The 17731-nt window shown below is 44.5% G+C and overlaps 1 protein-coding gene across 1 annotated transcript in view; it reads left to right on the top strand.

Moving 5' to 3' along the window:
• LOC149197946 (ABC transporter B family member 25, mitochondrial-like) overlaps window positions 1-17731 on the top strand; it is a 163588-nt gene that overhangs the window by 115502 nt on the left and 30355 nt on the right. The gene's annotated exons all lie outside the window — the stretch shown is intronic.

Below are 17731 nucleotides of genomic sequence, written 5' to 3'. Positions count from 1 at the left end.
TCATAATGTAGATGTGCCAACTTTCGGTGCCATAGCTCACTTTGACGATTGATGTCGTGGACCATTTCTAGCAAAGGTCTTCCATTGACTCTATAGAGTCCATTTCTAGATCCCAAGGAAAAAGCATCCCTCATGCTAGATTCCATAGGCCAGGTGAGGACTTTTCCTCTTATGAAGGCTATTATCATCCCTTTCTCTTCCAAGGAAGATATAGATACCATGTTTTTCTTTAGTACCAGAACATACATAGCATCATGAAGAAGAACGGATTCACCAGAGTCTAGATGAAATTTGACAGAACCGAAACCCTTCATAGGATGAGTAGTGTTGTCTACAAGAATGATTTTCAAATTTGTCAACTAGGTTTGAAAGGACTTTTTGGTATCCAGGGAAATGTCTAGAAGCCCCACTATCTACCAACCAACTGTCATAAGAATCTGGAGGGGAAGAAATAAGAATATATTCAGATTGACTAGCAGTTGCATTATTTTCATACCTATAGTTCCTTGACCTCTTTTGAGGACGATGACCTTCTTCATGATCATTTGGAGCATCTCTTCTTCTTCAATCATCTCCTCCTCTTTGATCATCTCTTCTTCTTCTATTATTGAGCCTCTTGTTGTTGAAGCCTTGATTGTTGTTTTAGTTGGATCTTGAATCATTTCTCTTTTTCGGACATTCTTGAGCATAATGACCATGCTTATGGCAATTAAAGCATTCAATTCTACTTCCTCTTCTCTTGAAGTCCTTTGATTCAAGGGGAGGCCTTCTTGAACCAGATGCTCTTCCTCTTCCTTTTTTGTTCTTGTCATGAGTAGCAAATGCAGGGGGGTCTCCTCCTTCATGCTTTTGAATCCTCCCTCTATCAATCATTTGGGTCTCTTTTTGAGTGCATTTACCCACAACCTTATCAAATGTCGATAGTACATTATTGTTGCTTATAGTAGTTTTGAAGGTTTCCCAAATAGGAGGAAGACCTTGAAGAGTCACCATCACCAACTCTCTATCAGATATAGGCTCTCTTGCAGTTTACAATTGATCTCTTAGGCGGGATACCCTCATGACATAGGATTGCACAGATTCCCCCTTGTTCATCTTCATCTCTTTGAGTTGATTTTTCAAGGAGAGGATGTGATTCAAGTTGTTGACCTCATACATCCCAACCAGCTTGTCATAAATATCCTTAGACTTCTTCAAGCTTCCAACATAAACAAGTAAATGATCTTGCAAACCATCAATGAGAATTTTCTTGGCTTTGAGCTCACCTTTCTTGTACTTGGATTTGGCAGCAGCAATATCATTTTCTGGAGGTACAAGAACCTTTCCTTCCACATATTCCAAGACATCATTTTCATCTAATATCACTTCCAACTTGATCTTCCAAGCAACGAAGTTTGATGAGTAACCCAATTTATCAAAATCCTTGAAGTAATAGGCAGACATCTTGACCAAGTAAAATAGGTTCCTTCATCTTCTTCCAAAGATGATTTCGCTTGTCTCTTCATTCCTTGGGCTTGTCTTTGATTATTTTTGTAGTTTGGGAGGTACTCCAAGGCTTGAGGATCGAGGGTTTGGGGGAAGGAGCTCCACAAGTGGCCTTGTGGGCTTGAAACCCAAGTGCCTGGGGTTTTGCACCCATCGATGTTTGGGCCAAAACCATGACGAGACTGGACATGTGATGGATGGAGATGATAGAGGATGTTGAGATGAATCCATTACAATGAAAATCATCGAAATTCAACATGTAGAAATGGAGATATAAATTTTTATGTGTAGCAGTTGGGTTTGCTCATGAAAAGTCAGGTCGACTTGTGTTAAAGTAAACCCACAAGGGAAGATTCTATTGGTTTGGGTTAGCATTGGATGTTCACTAGCCCCGAAATTTGGTGGAGAGGTTGGGGCACATGAGATCTCCAATACCTAGAAAGGGTTTGGGTAGATTCTAAACAGATCAGGAGATGTTAAAATAATTAATATTTTTAATGGAGTCCCTAAGTCTAAACTTAGGGAAAATAAAATATTAATGTGTATTAATATGAATCTTTGTTAGAATGGTAAAAAAGACATGGATAAAGCCAGATCTAATCTTAGCTGTTGAATAGGGACTTAATCTAGACCATTGAGATGTCAATAGGGAAAGTATAAGAGGAAGCTTGAGGGTCACTTGGAGAACACACCAGAGTCATCAGTGATTCTATTCTCTAGAGCAGGGTTTGCTTAGAGAGATAGGATCAGTGATCAGGAGAGCAGCTGAGGAGCATTGAGTACAGAGAGACAGAGAGGCAGAGATAGTGCCAAGATAACAACAGAGCAGCCAAAGAGGGAGACGAAGGAGCAACCAGTGCTCACACAGGGCCACACAGAGGCAACTAAGTGCTGCGCAGAGCACCAGAGGGGCCCGCGTAGCTGACACAGAGGCTTAGAGAGTTGACACAGGGCCTCCTAGCGCTGACACATGTCAAGATAGGCTGACGCAGTGCCAACGCTGGGCTAGGAGAGGCTGACGCAGTCCAAATTGGGCTGACGCTGTGGTTTCTGGGGCAGAGTGGTGTTGAGTAGCTGATGGAAGGATTATCTGTGGTTTCAGCCAGTAGATTTGTTAGAAACCGAGAGGTATTACTGCTAAGGAAATTCTCTGTTGGGTAGGCTAGTTTCGGCATCCAAATTGTACTTTGATATTGCTTAATAAGAAAACCCTCAGATCACTGCACCGATTTTCCTGCATTGGGTGTTTCTGGGGACGCTAGTCCAAAAATAATGGTGTCATATTGTGTGTTTGTTCTTGTTTCTTTTAGTTGCTAATCTTTAATATGTTGAGCATGCACTAATTTTTATTTTCATTATTTACATTTTAAATAACTTGTTAAGGAAAAATAACAAGTAGGTAGGAATAAATCAGATAAAGTGCAGGGAGGGTTTCTAACTGAGTAAACTTAGAAACTTCAACATGGTATCGGAGTGTGATTGCAGATCACAAGAGGATTAAAAGACATTAGCCGAGCGGAGCAATAGCAGCAGAGAACAGTTGTCCCGAGGTGGCAGAAGTTGTTTCTAGCAACATAGAAGCTAAGGAGTGTGACGTAGAGCTAGCCAGGGCCACGCAGAGGAAGTCGAGTGTTGTGCAGAGCCCCAGAAATGCCAGCGTTGTTGACGCAAAGGGCCAGAGGGCTAATGCAGGGCATCCCAGGGCTGACGCAGCGCCATACACGGTGATGCAGAGCCAGCGTGAGGCAGAGAAGGGCTGACGCAGTTCACAGAGAGGCAGTTGCTGGGGACTAGAAGGCTGCAGGAATATTGCAGAGTGGAGCTGGTGAGGTACTGTAGTTAGAACAATACCTGACAGAGGAGGGCCAGATGAGTTGTCACCGAGGGTTTCTAGGCGAGGAACCCGGATCAGAAGTGCAGTCGCCTAAGTCAATCAGAGTAGGGGGCACCTCGACAAGCGGCAGAAGGATTTCCAGGAGGGAAATCAGGACTCAGAGGGAGTCCAGAGGAGAACTTCCAGACAGGAAGTAGAGACTCAGAGGAGTCGAACAGAGAATTTCTAGGAGGGAAGTAGAGGAGCATCATGGCACTACATGGGGTAAGAGACCAAGATATACTGGACGGAGCATTGAACTTTGTAGTTTGGAAGGCCAGAATCTTATTAGTGCTTGACAGGAATCATGTCAAGAACTTTGCCTTGAAGGTAATAGTTGTGCTAGTCGACCCCAATGATAATGATAGGTACAAAGAAGCGATGGCGAGGGCCAAGTGCATTATCCTTGACGGGGCCAAGGATCATGTGGTACCACATATAGCTAAGAAGGAAATAGCATTTGAGATGTGGGAGGTTCTCAAGAAGCTGTACCAACATACTTCTGTGCAGAGAAGAATGTTGCTCGAGAACCAGATGAGGTTGTATCAGATGAAGAAGGGTCAATCGAATGACACCTTCCTCGAAGGACTGAATGAGATTCGAGACCAGTTGACTACTATAGGAGCGACACCGGATCATGAGCTTATGGTGAGAATAACCTTGAATGTTGTCTCAGAAGATTGGGAAGTATTTGTCTAGAGTATCCTGGGCAGAGGGACTCTCCCACCTTGGGACGAGATGCGGGTAGCTCTTCACCAAGAAGAGATCAGAAGGCAGTCGAAGACAGGTAGCAGCAACAAAGGGATCAAGGTTAAGGAGGAGGAAGAGGATGTGGCCCTAGCATTCGAGGGAAAGCAGGAAAAGCGGAAGAAGAAAGATCTCTCCAAGATCAAGTGCTTCCACTGTGGGTAGCTGGGTCACTATGTGACCTAGTGTCCAAGGAAGAAGAGTAAGCGAGAGTCTTTTGAGACTTAGGCAGTGTTAGCACGGGCAGAGAAGGAAGTTTTGACAGACGATGATTGTGCCATGAGTGCACACACACCACTTGAGTGGAAGTGGGGAAACATCGAGCTGTAGTCAGATAGACTACAAGCGATGAGGGGCAGGATCCTCGAGGTACCCAGCCTCTTGGATTAGACCTTGCTACGAGAGCCCTGACGAGGAGTAGCAGGACTGGTCGAGTGGGTAGTGACGGATGCGGATGGAGCGGTAGAGAAAGCTATAGTGCAGGAGTCCTGAGACAACGCAGAGCTAGCAGGCTGCAAAAATGCGAGAGGCACAAGAGTGTTGCACCAGTGCAGGACGACATAGAGGTGTGCAATGGTGTGAGATGCAAGGAGTTGTTGCAGTAGCACAAAGGTCAGAGAGGGAGCACTTGTCAGCGGCAGAGGGAGCTTCAACATCAGCGATGTCTCTAGCCCAACAGAGAGGTCAGTTGGGAGATCAGTTACTTACTTCTCAGTAACTGAGTTGCAGTGCAGTAGTGGGCAGCACGATGCAACATGAAGAGAGGAGGTGCAGTGCGGATGCAGTGTTGGGAGAAAGGACTAGCAACAACACGCATGCAGAGGGAGCTGTCGTACAGATGTAGCTGTGGTTGTGGCAAAAGCATGGGCAACAATGCAAGATACAACAGTGCAGAGGATGTTGGGCAGGAAGGCCTAGCATCAACACAGGTACCGATGCCGGATGATCATAGTAATACTCAGTGAGGAGTATTGCTAGAGCATAGTCCTCACTAAGAGGGAGTGTTGGTTTGGGTTAGCATCAGATGTGCTCTAGCCACGAAATTTGGTGGAGAGGTTGGGGCACATGAGATCTCCAATAACCAAAAAGGGTTTGGGCAGATTCTAAACAAATTAGGAGATATTAAAATAATTAATATTTTTAATGGAGTCCCTAAGTCTAAACTTAGGGAAAATAAAATATTAATGTGTATTAATATGAATCTGTGTTAGAATGGTCTAAAAGACATGGATCAAGCCAGATCTAATCTTAGTTGTTGATTAGGGACTTAATCTCGACCGTTGAGATGTCAATAGGGAAAGTATAAGTGGACGCTTGAGGGTCACCGGAGAACATACCAAAGTGATTAGTGATTCTATTCTCTAGAGCGGGGTTTGCTAAGAGAGATAAAATCAGTGATCGAGAGAGCAGCTGAAGGGCATTGAGTACAGAGAGACAAAGAAGCAGAGATAGTGTCGGGATAGCAAGAGAGTAGGCAAAGAGAGAGACGCAAGAGCAACTAGTGCTCATGCAGGGCCACGCAGAGGCAGCTAAATGGTGCGTAGCGCACCAGAGGGGCCAGCATAGCTGACGCAAAGGCTCAAAATAGCTGACATAGGGCCTTTTGGGGCTGACGCAGTGCCAATGCTGGGCTAGGATAGGTCGATGCAGTCCAGTTTGGGCAGATGCTGGGGTTTCTGGTGTAGATTAGTGCTGAGTATCTGCTGGAAGAATTATCCAGGGTTTTAGCCAGTAGATTTGTCAGAATTGAGAGGTATTACTGCTAAGGAAATTCTCTGTTGGGTTGGCTAGTTTCAGCACCCAAATTGTACTCTGATATTGCTTAATAAGAAAACCCTCAGATAGCTGCATTGGTTTTCCCGCATTGGGTTTTTCCGAGGACATTAGTCCAAAAATGGTGTCATATGGTGTGTTTGTTCTTGTTTCTTTTAGTTGCTGATATGTAATATGTTGAGCATGAACTAGTGTTTATTTTTAGTATTTACACTGTAAATAACTTGTTAAGGAAAAATTACAAGTAGGTAGGAATAAATCATATAAAGTGCATGGAGGGTTTCTAATTGAGTAAACTTAGAAACTTCAACAGATTCGTTGAGCCATTGAGATGCATATAAAAAAAGGTGTTGTGTGAGGTTATATGATACCTTGAAGAGCAAAGAAGGAATCTCATTTGAGCAGGAGGATTCTCTATTCTAGGCTACAACCCTAGGTGATCAAGCGAAGGAGAGAGTAGGGCACTCTTATGATTGCTTTGATCTAGGTTTGGGCAGGTTCAGCCTGCACAACGAGGAGGAGGAAGGCCGAGGTCTGTAATGTTCATGCTAGGCATCAAATCTGAAGGTAATCTCTGTGTTTGGACCGAGAATCCTTGTGTTGAATGCAGGTGAAAGATAGGGTTGTTGTGCAACCTAGAAGAGGTCACATCTTTCCGTGGCAAGGATGCAAGTGAAGAGGGTCTATGGAGGCATTTTGATGCAGAGATAGTAATCTGTAAATAGGGTCAAATATCTCAGTGAGTGCAGGTCCAAAACAATTGTGTTTTGGAGGGATGAATAGATATCCTAAGTTCATCAACATCAAAGAAATAGCTCTGAATTGGACAACGAGTTTGGGCAGTGAGGACGTAGGGACAAGAGCACAAGTTCTGAAGGATATCTCTGTAATTTGGTGCGATTTACCTTGAGAAGGATGTCGCGGACCTGAGGAAGCTTGGGAAACCTGTTTGATGTGCCTCGTCACTAGTTCTGGGTGTGTTCTTTTTGTAGTTTGGAGCCACTGTCACAGAGGTGAGTTAGAGTTGTTTTGTGCATGTTTTTGTTGGGTATTTGTCTTTGTTTAGGGTCGCAAAGAAGTGCTTAAGGTACAACACTGTTGGAGGACTTGTAGAAGGGTCGAGAGGGCTAGTCAAACCCCTCTCTCCTAGCCGCAGTCATCAAGGATTTGCCACAGCCCAAAACATAGGCATTTTCTTGTCTAAATAGGCGGGATCCTTGTTGTAGCTACCTATGGAGTTGCAGGAGTTATGAGGAGCCTTGATGCTTGCAAGAATGTATGGAGAAGGGTAGAAGGCAACAAAGAAGGGAAACCTATTGGGAGAACGATGTACAGTGATTTGGACAATGGTTTGGGGTTGCTGTTGTGTGCCCTAACCAGTCCTATGTGTGCACAGATCCCAAGGACAAGAGAAAACCAAAAGTATGTTGGAGGATGTTCTCTCTTGTTGATGAGATTTGCTAGGAGGATGAGTGTTGTAGGAGAGGACTCATTGAGGAGTATGTTGGCAGCCAAGAGGAAGGGCATCGTAGATTATTGGATGCCCTAACTAGGAGTAGATGCTACAGCAGGATTGGTCACTTGTGGACTGTTGGAGGGCTGCATGAGAGTGGACCAGGTATGAATGTGGATGTGGCATTTATGGTATGTTGGAGGATAGCGTAATAGTGCCCAAGTTGGAGCCTGATGTACTCTTCATGGACATAGATGGTTGCTAGAGTGGCAGTCTTTGAGCTCAAGGTTTGATAAGCCAGAGGAGCAGTTGAGCAGCCCTCGACTTATGTGTGGAGAAGGACTTCTACAACCGATGATGGGTAGTCCTCCTAGCCCGTGTTCATTGTGTGAGATGGACATCTTGCAGTGATAGGTGGCAACCCTTCGTGCCCTATGCTAGTCTTCATTGGAGTAGCGCATGAAGACTATAGTGGGCTGAAGTCCCTGAGTAGTTGAGGAGCAATAGTGGGTAGATTGAGAGTTGTTTACAAATGGAGTTGTGAAGAACTCGACAGGAGTCTTGATGTGTTGTGCCCTTGATGGACTAAGGCACAACTAGTTAGTAAATTGGATAGCCAAGGTTCAGTGACTAGATGGAATTGGATTGTTGATAGAGGCAGTGTTGCAGATCAGGAGCCGAAGGACCGGGTAGGTATAGGGTACGGTCATAGTATCTTGTTGAGGGTAGATTGGTTGTCGATGGATTGACACCAAGCCTTAGTTTGTATGCTTGTATCAGTGGATGTATGAGGGCCATTATCCCTGGTATAGGAGCCCTAGACTATTGTATTATATGTTGATTAATATAACGAAGTTGGGTTGAAAAATGTAAAAAGTTGTCCATATTTTGTGCATTAGTAGATTTACCACTATTTCTATTCCACTGTGCAAAGTAGTATTGTTGTGATTCTTGGTTTGGTAGCGTTAGAGATTTAAGATTCTATCCCAGACACCATGGTCCTAACGAACATGGTATTAGAGATTATTTGAGCTACTTTGAGGGACAACGAATTAGAGTGTGGACAGCGAAGGAACTCAGAGGGAGTTGTGGGTGTCTAGATCATGGAGTAGAAGGTTGAACTGGAGACATGGAGATGTGGTCTTGACTGGCTTGGCTGGGAGTTTTGGTGGATCGGTGGTGAAGATGATGCACTTCAATCTATTGTGTGGTGGTTTGCTGATCGTGGACTTGTGTCTTGTCATGGATGGTTGGTGTTGTAACTTATTTTTACACTAGTTGTTTGTTATTTTTGTTGAAAAAAGAAAAATGAAAAAATAAGAAAAATAAAAATAAAAAAATAGAAGAGAAAGAAAAGAAAATGAGAAAAAGAAAAATTTGATAAGAAAAGAATAAAAGGGGATATACAAAAATTATATATAAAAATAATAAATACAATAAAATAATCCCCAAAGTCGCGAGCTAGTCAAAATGCTGAATTGTTTTTTATATATTATTATTTTAATCCTTGCATATTTTCCGAAAGGTTATGTTTTACTTTGCAAATAAAAATATGATCTGATGTTTTGTCGTGTTGCGACAAAAGGTCAAATGCAAATCTATGGAGGAGATCATCCTCGCCCACATCAATGACAGGGGATGAGTTCGGGACCCCCCCACACCATCGTGTTGATTTGGGGTAGCATCGGATGTGCTTTAAGCGTCAAATTTTGCAGGGAGGCTTGGGCACATGCATTCCAAAGAACCTAGAAAACGTTTTGGGAAATTCCACCTAGAAGTGATTTATTAAAATAATTTATATTTTTAATGGGATTCCTAAGTCTTAAACTTAGGAAAATTAAAATATTAATGGGTATTAATCTAATCAGGGTTGAACTTCTAGAAAAAGCCACAGATCAAGCCAAAACGATTTGAGCCTTTGATTAAGATGTAATCTAGGTCATTGGTGTCGAACATGAAGATATAAGAAGGGGCTTGAGGGTCATTTGGAAAACACACAGAGAGATATCGAAAATCGATTTTTTGGAGTGAGAAGATTTGAGGAGGAAAAATCGATTGAGAAGATCTCTTGCAGTTGAGGGGCAGGTATAGGTGCCTCCGGAGAGAGAGATTCTCAGCCAGAGATATGTTGAAATTTCTAAGTATTACCCATTAGAAATTTTATTTGTATTCTCTGGTTTATTTCGCCTACTTGTTTAATTATTAACAAGTTATTTAACCATATTAATACTGAAATAAACACAATGTAGTCTCAACCATCTATAGATCAACAATTAAAAGGACACCGTTATTTTTGGACAATTGTCCCTAGAAAAACCCAAGTTGGGAAAACCGATGCAGTAGTTATGAGGGTTTTATTATTATGCAGCTTTTTTGAGTACAATTGGGTGCCAAACTGGTTCACTCGACAGAGATAAAATTTTTTGCAGTAATACCTCTCTTCGGAAGCAGATATTCTAAGAGTCTACCCCACGAAACCCTCTCCAGTACAATTTGAAGCACTGCATCAGCCCTCTTGGCCTTTGCGTTAGCCTGAAACCTTTTGCATCATCCCTCTGAGGTTCTGTGCAGCCTCTTTGGCCCTCTGCGTCACTTCTGCAGCCTCTGCGCGGATGACGCAGGCCCTTCTGGCCTCTACGCAGTCATTGCTAGCCTCTGTGTGGCTCCCTCTGGATCTGTGTCTGCCTCTCCGCCTCTCCGTGGCTCCCTCTGGATTTGTGTCTGCTTCCCTGCCTTTGCGCTAGTATTACGACACTATCTCTGCGCTAGTATTCTGGCACTATCTTAGCAAACCCCGCTCTAGAAAATCGAACTGACTGATCACTCTAGTGTATCTCCAACTGACCCTCAAGCCTCCTCTTATACTTTTTCTGTTGAGTCTTCAATGGCGGAGATTACATCTCTAATCAACGCTTAAGATTAGATTTGGCTTTGATCTGTGTCATTTAGAACCTTCTAACCCAATTTTATATTTTTTTTTTCTCGATAAAAACTAAGTCTATTAAGAGAAAGTATAATACAGCCAGAAGTTATAGCCAAGAGAAGCAAGAACACAGGCAGCCGGAAAGGATAGGCTATCCACCTCGGCTCCTAGAAGAAGAGAGAAGAGAGTAGAGCTGAGCAGGAAGTAACTGGAAGAACAGGGGAGCAGAAGCCAAACATAGGATTCTACCCAACATGGGAAGAGTCAACTATGCGGCATTTTTCCCTTTCTTTTTACCAACTTTGACCCATTCAGGAGGGCACTGCTGAGCTGGCATGATTTGCAAACTGAGCTGGGCAGACTGAGAGATTTCCTTCTCTGAATCCGAGGTGGAGGATTCATGATTTCTTTTTTGAGAGATTGGCTGGACAGACAAATTTTCAGGCTCAGCCGAGGGCGGATCCTGTGCCATCTTTGCTGCCACTCCTTCCTCACTCTCCTCCTCTTCATCCGAGCTGAAATCAAAATCGTCCATGGGGGGAGGGTCATGAGGCTTCCAGCTTTTGGATTTCTGCTTAGGACTGGCTTTCTTCTTTTGGGCGGGCATCGAAGGACAAGAGCTTTGAAGGTGCCCTGTGTGATGGCAGTTGCGGTAGCGGAAAGCTGTGTTCTCATAATCCAGGTTCTGAGTCCAATGGAAGTCTCCAATTTTGAGATTGATCTTGTCAGGGAGACCTTTGCTCATGTCTATTTCTGCACAGATTCTGGCAAAGGTGTATAGACCCTTTTCCCCTCTAGAAGTGTCTGTGTCTAGAAAGCGGCCTAGAGAGTTGCCGATCCCTTGGAATACAACAAAGTGCCATAGATGCGCCGGGAGATTAGGAAGTCTGACCCAGATTGGGAGCTTGGTGATGATTGCTGTAGATGGATCGAAGTCTGGGAACCAGGGGGTGAGGAATAAACCTGCTGAGCCCCAAAACCATGGCCCTGCTTTTAAGGCTTTTTGGTAGTCCTCCTCAAAAGCAAACACTGTAATGAAAAAGCCCTTTGAGCATAACAGAACCTGACAATTGTTGGTCCAGTTAGAGTGAATCCACTGGTAGAGGTCTGTTGTGCGTGGCCATAGCCCATTGAACCTGCAAATAATGCCATGCTCTGCATACTTTTGGGTTTGTTCATCCAGTGTTGGATGCATTATTTCAATGGAGGGGGTTTCCTCCAGTTTGTCCACCAGGAAAGGTTTGGGAACCTGAGCTGGTGGAACTGTTTTCTCCTGCTTCTGTGCATGGACAACATCTTTGTATGAAAATGCCTTGGCTGAGGATGATTGTCCTACAGCTCCCCCTCTCAAACGAAGGGCAAGAATAATGGAGGCATTTCTCTTAATGCTGTAAAAAGAAAGGGGGTAGAGATCCTCAAGTTGTTTACCTTCGTGGAGGAGTCGTTGAGCTGCAGAGGGTATCCCCAGCTTGAGTTCCAGAGCATGCTTGAGGTTCTGCACTAAATCCGATGAGCTCACCCACTGTAGCAGGGTTTTGCCAGAGATGAGCCTGATTTGGATCTGAAATGAGGCAGAGAGGTCAGAGATCCGCTTTCCTCTGCAGATTTGAGATGAGAGGAGGCAGGGGCTCTGAAGGGCTGTCTTTCCCTGAACTTGCCACAGGGGCTTGTGAGGAGATAATGGGAGCATCCTGACGTCATTGAGCTTGTTGTTGCTTTCTGCATCAAAGAGCTTCCGGTTACTCCATCCAGGCAAATCCAGGGAGCGGAAGGAGTTCTGATGATAAAAAGCAGAGCATTCTTCCAGAATAAAATATGTCCTTCCAAGAACCACCGCGTGAGGAGAACCAGGAATAAAATCTGCATGATCACCCTTGGCTGATGCGTCTTCAAACTGAAGGGGGCGGCAGGTGCATGAAACAACATCCGAGGGCCGAGAACTGGCAGCCCCAAAGTCCCAAGCAGAGCATAAAAGAGTGCTGGGGGCGCTCAGAGGAGATTGGAAAACAAGCTGTTCAATAATGACGGAGGAAACCCGCGTTCCATGACTAAGGCACACATTACCATCATTCGCCAGGCCGAGCAGGAACCCGAGAGCGGCCGAAGGCAGAGAGCCGAGAGCGGCCGAGGGCATGGAGGCGGCGGCAGGTCTGCTATGGTTCCTGTTCGGCATGGAGGCGCCAGGCCGAATAGGAACCCAAGAGCGACCGAAGGCAGGGAGCCGAGAGCGGCCGAAGGCATGGAGGCGTTGGCAGGTCTGCTAGGGTTCACCATTTTTTTGAGTAGTTCTCAACCCAATTTTATATTAATATCCATAAATATTTTTATTTTCCTAAGTTTAGACTGAGGAACCCATTAAAAATATTAATTATTTTAATATCTCCTTCACCAAGTAGAATTTCCCCAAACCATTTCTGGGTCTTGGAGATCTCATGTGCTTTAGTCTCTCCAACAATTTTCATGGCTAGAGCACATCTGATGCTACCTCAAATCAACACTCCCTCTTAGCGAGGAATGTGCTCTAGTAATACTCCACCACTAGACATCAACCTGATTATATGACACCGGTACCTGTGCTGATGCTAGGCCTTCTTGCCCAACATCTTCTGCACTGCTGCATCTTGTACTGTTGCCCATGGCTATGCCACTGCCACTGTTACATCCATACGACAACTCCCTCTACATCGGTGTTGTTGCTGGTCCTTGCTCCCAACACTGCATTTGCACTACAGTTCTCTCTCATCATGCTGCATCGTGCTGCCCATAACACTACCACTACTACTACTATATTGGAACTCAGTTATTGAGAAGTAAGTATCTAAACCACCCAACTACCGACATCCTTGTCAAGGTAGAAATCCTCTCGATAATGAAGCTCTCTGCCGCTATCCTATGCTCCCTTTGCTACCTCTGCGTTGCCGCAACAACCCTGTGCCTCTCGCACTGCTGCAAACCTCTCTATGCCATCTTGCATTACTGCAACCTCCTCTATGCCTCTCACACTGCAGTAACCCTCTTTGCATTGCCTGGGACTGCTGCACACTAGCACTCTCTGTTGCTTCTACCAACATTCGCCATCCTGTTACTGTCACTTCAGGGCTCCCGTATCTAGGTATGATTTAAGAGTTTGGGTACCTCAAGGATCCTGCCCCTCATCTTCTGTAGTCCTCCTGACTACAACTTGATGTCTGCCCACTTCTTCTCTAGAGGTATATGAGCACTCATGGCACAATCGTCATCATCCTCTACCTCCTTTTTTGCCTTCGTTGGCGTTGCCTTGGAGTCAGATGCCTCTCCCTTATTCTTCTTCCTTGGACACTACTTTGCATAATGGCCTAGTTCCCCACAGTTGAATCACTTTATCTTGGAGAGGTCCTTTTTCTTCCTCTTCCCCTTCTCCCCCGCAGATGAGAGAGCTGCATCCTCTTCCTCCTCTTTCTTGACTTGGGCTCCTTTATTGCTACTTCCCGTCTTGGTCAGTTGTCTGATCTCTTCTTGGCGAAGAGTTGCCCACAATTCTTCCCAATCTAGAAGATTCGCTCTGCCTAGAATGCTCTGGAAGAATGTCTCCCACTCCTCGGAGATTGCGTTTAGGGCAATCCTCACCATCAACTCTTGATCGGCGTGGACCCTATGGAAGTCAGTTGGTCTCGGATCTCCTGCAACCTATTGAGGAAGTGATTTACCTGCTCCCCCTTCTGGATCTGGTACGACCACAACTGATTTTCCAGTAGCATCTTCCTTTGCACGGAAATGCCTTGATACAATGTCTTCAAGGTATCCCACATTTCCTTTTGCCGTCTCCTTCTCGGTAATATGCTGGAACACATGATCCTTGACCCCATCAAGGATTATGCATTTCGCCTCGACCATCACATCCTCATACTTTTCGTTATCAAGTGAGTTGACTGGGATAGCCACGGTTCTCAAGGTGAAGGCCTTGATGCGATGTCTATCGAGAACGGACATGGTCCTGGCCTTCCAGATGAAAAAGTTGTGGTCCAACCTGCCCTGATCCCTCAGTCCATCCATGGCCATCTCTTTGCTCTTCTTTTGGACTTCGCTGAGTCTCTACTTCCCTCCTGGAAGTTCTCTTCGACTCCCTCTGACTCTCAATTTCCCTCCTGGAAATCCTCCTACCAACTGTCGAATCGCACCTCTCCGATCTCATATGCACCTGCAACACTGATATGGATTTTCTAGCTAGAGATACGCCTAGGTAGCGACTCCCTCTACCTTGGTTTCCCCATTATGTAATGATTTGTTTCAGCAACAACAACACCCCTCTAGTTTCACTCTCTGTAATCTGCCCATAGCTTCCTATGCCCCAACAACTAAAGAATTGAGCCTCTAGGCTCAACGCAATCCTGGGAAGGCTGATTTTCTCCCTTGTCCAACTGCGTTAACCCTCCTGGTCTCTGCGTGGCTCTTCGTGAGCCTTTTCTTGTGAAAATTCTCACTGCAACAACTGATTTATTTTACCTACTTATTTCCCAATAAGTTATTTATGAAAATCCTTCAGTAAACATTAAAATAAATTCTGCTGCAGTTATCACACCATAATACAAAAATAAATGCATGCACAAGAATCAACACATCGACACAGATATTTTGGACAATAGTCCCCAGAAAAACCCAATGCGGGAAAACCGGTGCAGCAAGTGAGGATTTTATTATTCGACAATTCTTCAATACAACTGGGTGCCAAACTGGCTTACTCAACAGAGAGAAAATTCTCCAATACTTACCCCAGTCTGAGCATCAGGCTAGCTAACCTCTACATAGCTCCCAGATCCTTTGCATCAGCTCCTATCTCTCTACGTCAGCATAGGGCCTCTTTGCGTCACCTATGCAGACCCTCCAATGACTGCGCAGTCTGTTGCCTCTGCGTCTGCTTGAGAGACTTTGCGTCTGCCTCTCCAACTTCTGCGTTGGTCCTCTAGTGCTGTTCTCGACTCTTTGTTCTGTACTTGCTACCTCTTGTTGCTCTCCAGGCCACTGGTTCAGATTTCTTAGCTAACCTCGATCCAGAAATTGAACTGACTGGTCTCCCTCAGTCTATTCTCCAACTGATCCTCAAGCCTCTTCTTATACTTTTCTCGTTGTTCCATCAACGATCGAGATTAAATATCTAACCAATGACTAAGATTATATTTGGCTTGATCCATGACTTTTGGAACCTTCTAACCTAGTTTTATATTAATACCCATTAATATTTTATTTTTCTTAAGTTTAAACTTAGGAATTCCATTAAAATATTAATTATTTTAATATCTCCCAAACTGGGTACAACCTATCCAAACCATTTCTGAGTCTTGGAGATCTCATGCACTTTAGCCTCTCCACCAATTTTCATGGCTAGAGCACATCCGATGCTACCCCAAATCAACACTCCCTCTAACGAGGTCTGTGCTCTAGTAATACTCCTCACTGAGCATTAACTTAATCATCTGACATCGGTCTCTGTGCTGATGCTAGGCCTCCCTGCCCAACATCCTTTGCACTGCTGCATCTTGTACTGCTGCCCATGGCCCTGTCATTGCCACTATTGCATCCATACGGTAGCTCCCTCTGCATCCATGTTGTTGTTGGTGCATCCTCCCAACTTTGCAACTGCCTCTGTATCTGTGTTGTTGTTGGTCCTTCCCAACACTACATCTGCACTACATCCTCTTCTCATCATGTTGCATCGTGCTACTGCTGACTGCTACCGCACTGCAACATCACCCCCATTTCTGCTACTGAAATGGATTCTTTGTCATCCCCATCTTTTCCCTGAAGTAATCAAACTTCGTTCTTTGAAGGGCCTTGGTGAGGATATCTGGCACTTGTTCTCCTGTAGGAGTGTAGCTCAATTGTACAGCTCCTCGTTGGACACAGTTTCTGACAAAGTGACACCGGATATCAATATGCTTTGACCGATCATGAAACACTGGATTCTCAGAGAGCTTGATGCAACTCTGATTATCACACATAATCCTGGTCGCCTCCATCTTTCTTCTGAATATGTTCACAAGCAATTTTCTAAGCCATATGTTCTCACACGAAGCTATGCTCGCAGTCATATATTCTGCCTCAACTGAGATTAGAGCCACGGATTTTTGTTTCCTATTGCACCAGGAGGTCATTCTTGATCCAATGTTGAAACAATACCCAAAGGTACTTTTCCGATCCACTGAACTTCTTGCCCAATCTGCATCAGTAAATCCACTCAATCTGATATCCTTATTCCTAGTGTACAAGAGTCCATAATTGATTGTTCCCTGTAAATACACGAGAACATGTTTGGCTACTGTCCAATGCGCCCTCCGGCTCCACCATGAACTGACTGAGGGTGTTGAATTCATAACAGATTTCTGGCCTGGTATTTACCAGATACATTAGGGACCCTATGAGCTGCCTGTATAAGGTGGGATCAACATCCTTGTCTTCTGATGCAACAATCTTCTTCCAATTGGTAGTCATTGGAGTAGTCATGGGTCTACAGTACTCCATCCTGAATCTCTTCAGGATTTCTGTAGAATATCTCCCTTGCCCAAGGAAGATCTCCCCCTTTTGCTGCCAAACTTCCAACCCCTGGAAATAATGCATTCGTCCCAAATCCTTTATGTCGATTTCCGTGGCTAGATTTTTCTTGTAGTCCCCGATGAGCTTGGATGATCCTGTCAGGAAGAGATCATTTACATATAATAATAAGATTAGAGTCTCATTCTCTACAACCAGATAGTAGAGATTTGGATCTGCGTCACTCTTGACAAATCCCATTTTCTGCAAGTAGCCATCGATTCGACCATACCGTGCTCTAGGTGCCTGTTTCAGCCCATACAAGGCTTTCTTCAATCTGCATACATGAGACTTCTTCTCATGTGTCTCAAAGCCCTCTGGTTGTTCAATGTATTCATGTTCTTCTGTCACTCCGTTCAGAAATATCATTTTGGCATCCATCTAATGAATCTCCCACCCCATTTGTGTTGCAAGAGATATCACGGTTCTAATAGATGTATACCTGGCTACTGGGGCAAAGGTCTCTTCGTATTCAATTTCTTCCTTCTGAGCATACCCCTTATCCACAAACCTGGCTTTGTATTTCTCAACATTGTCGTCTGCAACATATTTGATCTTGTAGATCCATCTCGAATCTACCACTGATCTGTCTTGAGGCCTTGGCCCTACCTCCTAGACATCGTTCACCCTTATGGAGTTGCACTCCTATACCATCGCATCTAGACAAACTTGATGTTGAGCTACCTCCTGAAAAGTCGCAGGCTCCCCATCCTGAGCTACTAATGCCTGATATCTATCTGGTTGTTTTCGCTCCCTCTTATTGTTCCTTGGCGCACCAATGAAGTCCTCTGCATCTTGCAGAATCTGACGAAGTTCCATGCTTGTTCTTCCTCTAGTAGAAGGTGCTTTTGTTAGGTCCTCATCCTATGATTCGTCCTGACTCGAGGAAGAATTATTTTCTTCCGTTGGTTGA

Source organism: Pinus tabuliformis, chromosome 2_2, assembly GCF_031772625.1.
Source record: "Pinus tabuliformis cultivar Carrire ecotype Pingquan chromosome 2_2, CPIR1, whole genome shotgun sequence".
NCBI classification, from domain to species: Eukaryota; Viridiplantae; Streptophyta; class Pinopsida; order Pinales; family Pinaceae; genus Pinus; species Pinus tabuliformis.
Note: the sequence above shows the minus strand (reverse complement) of the source record. Positions and strands in the feature narration are given on the sequence as shown.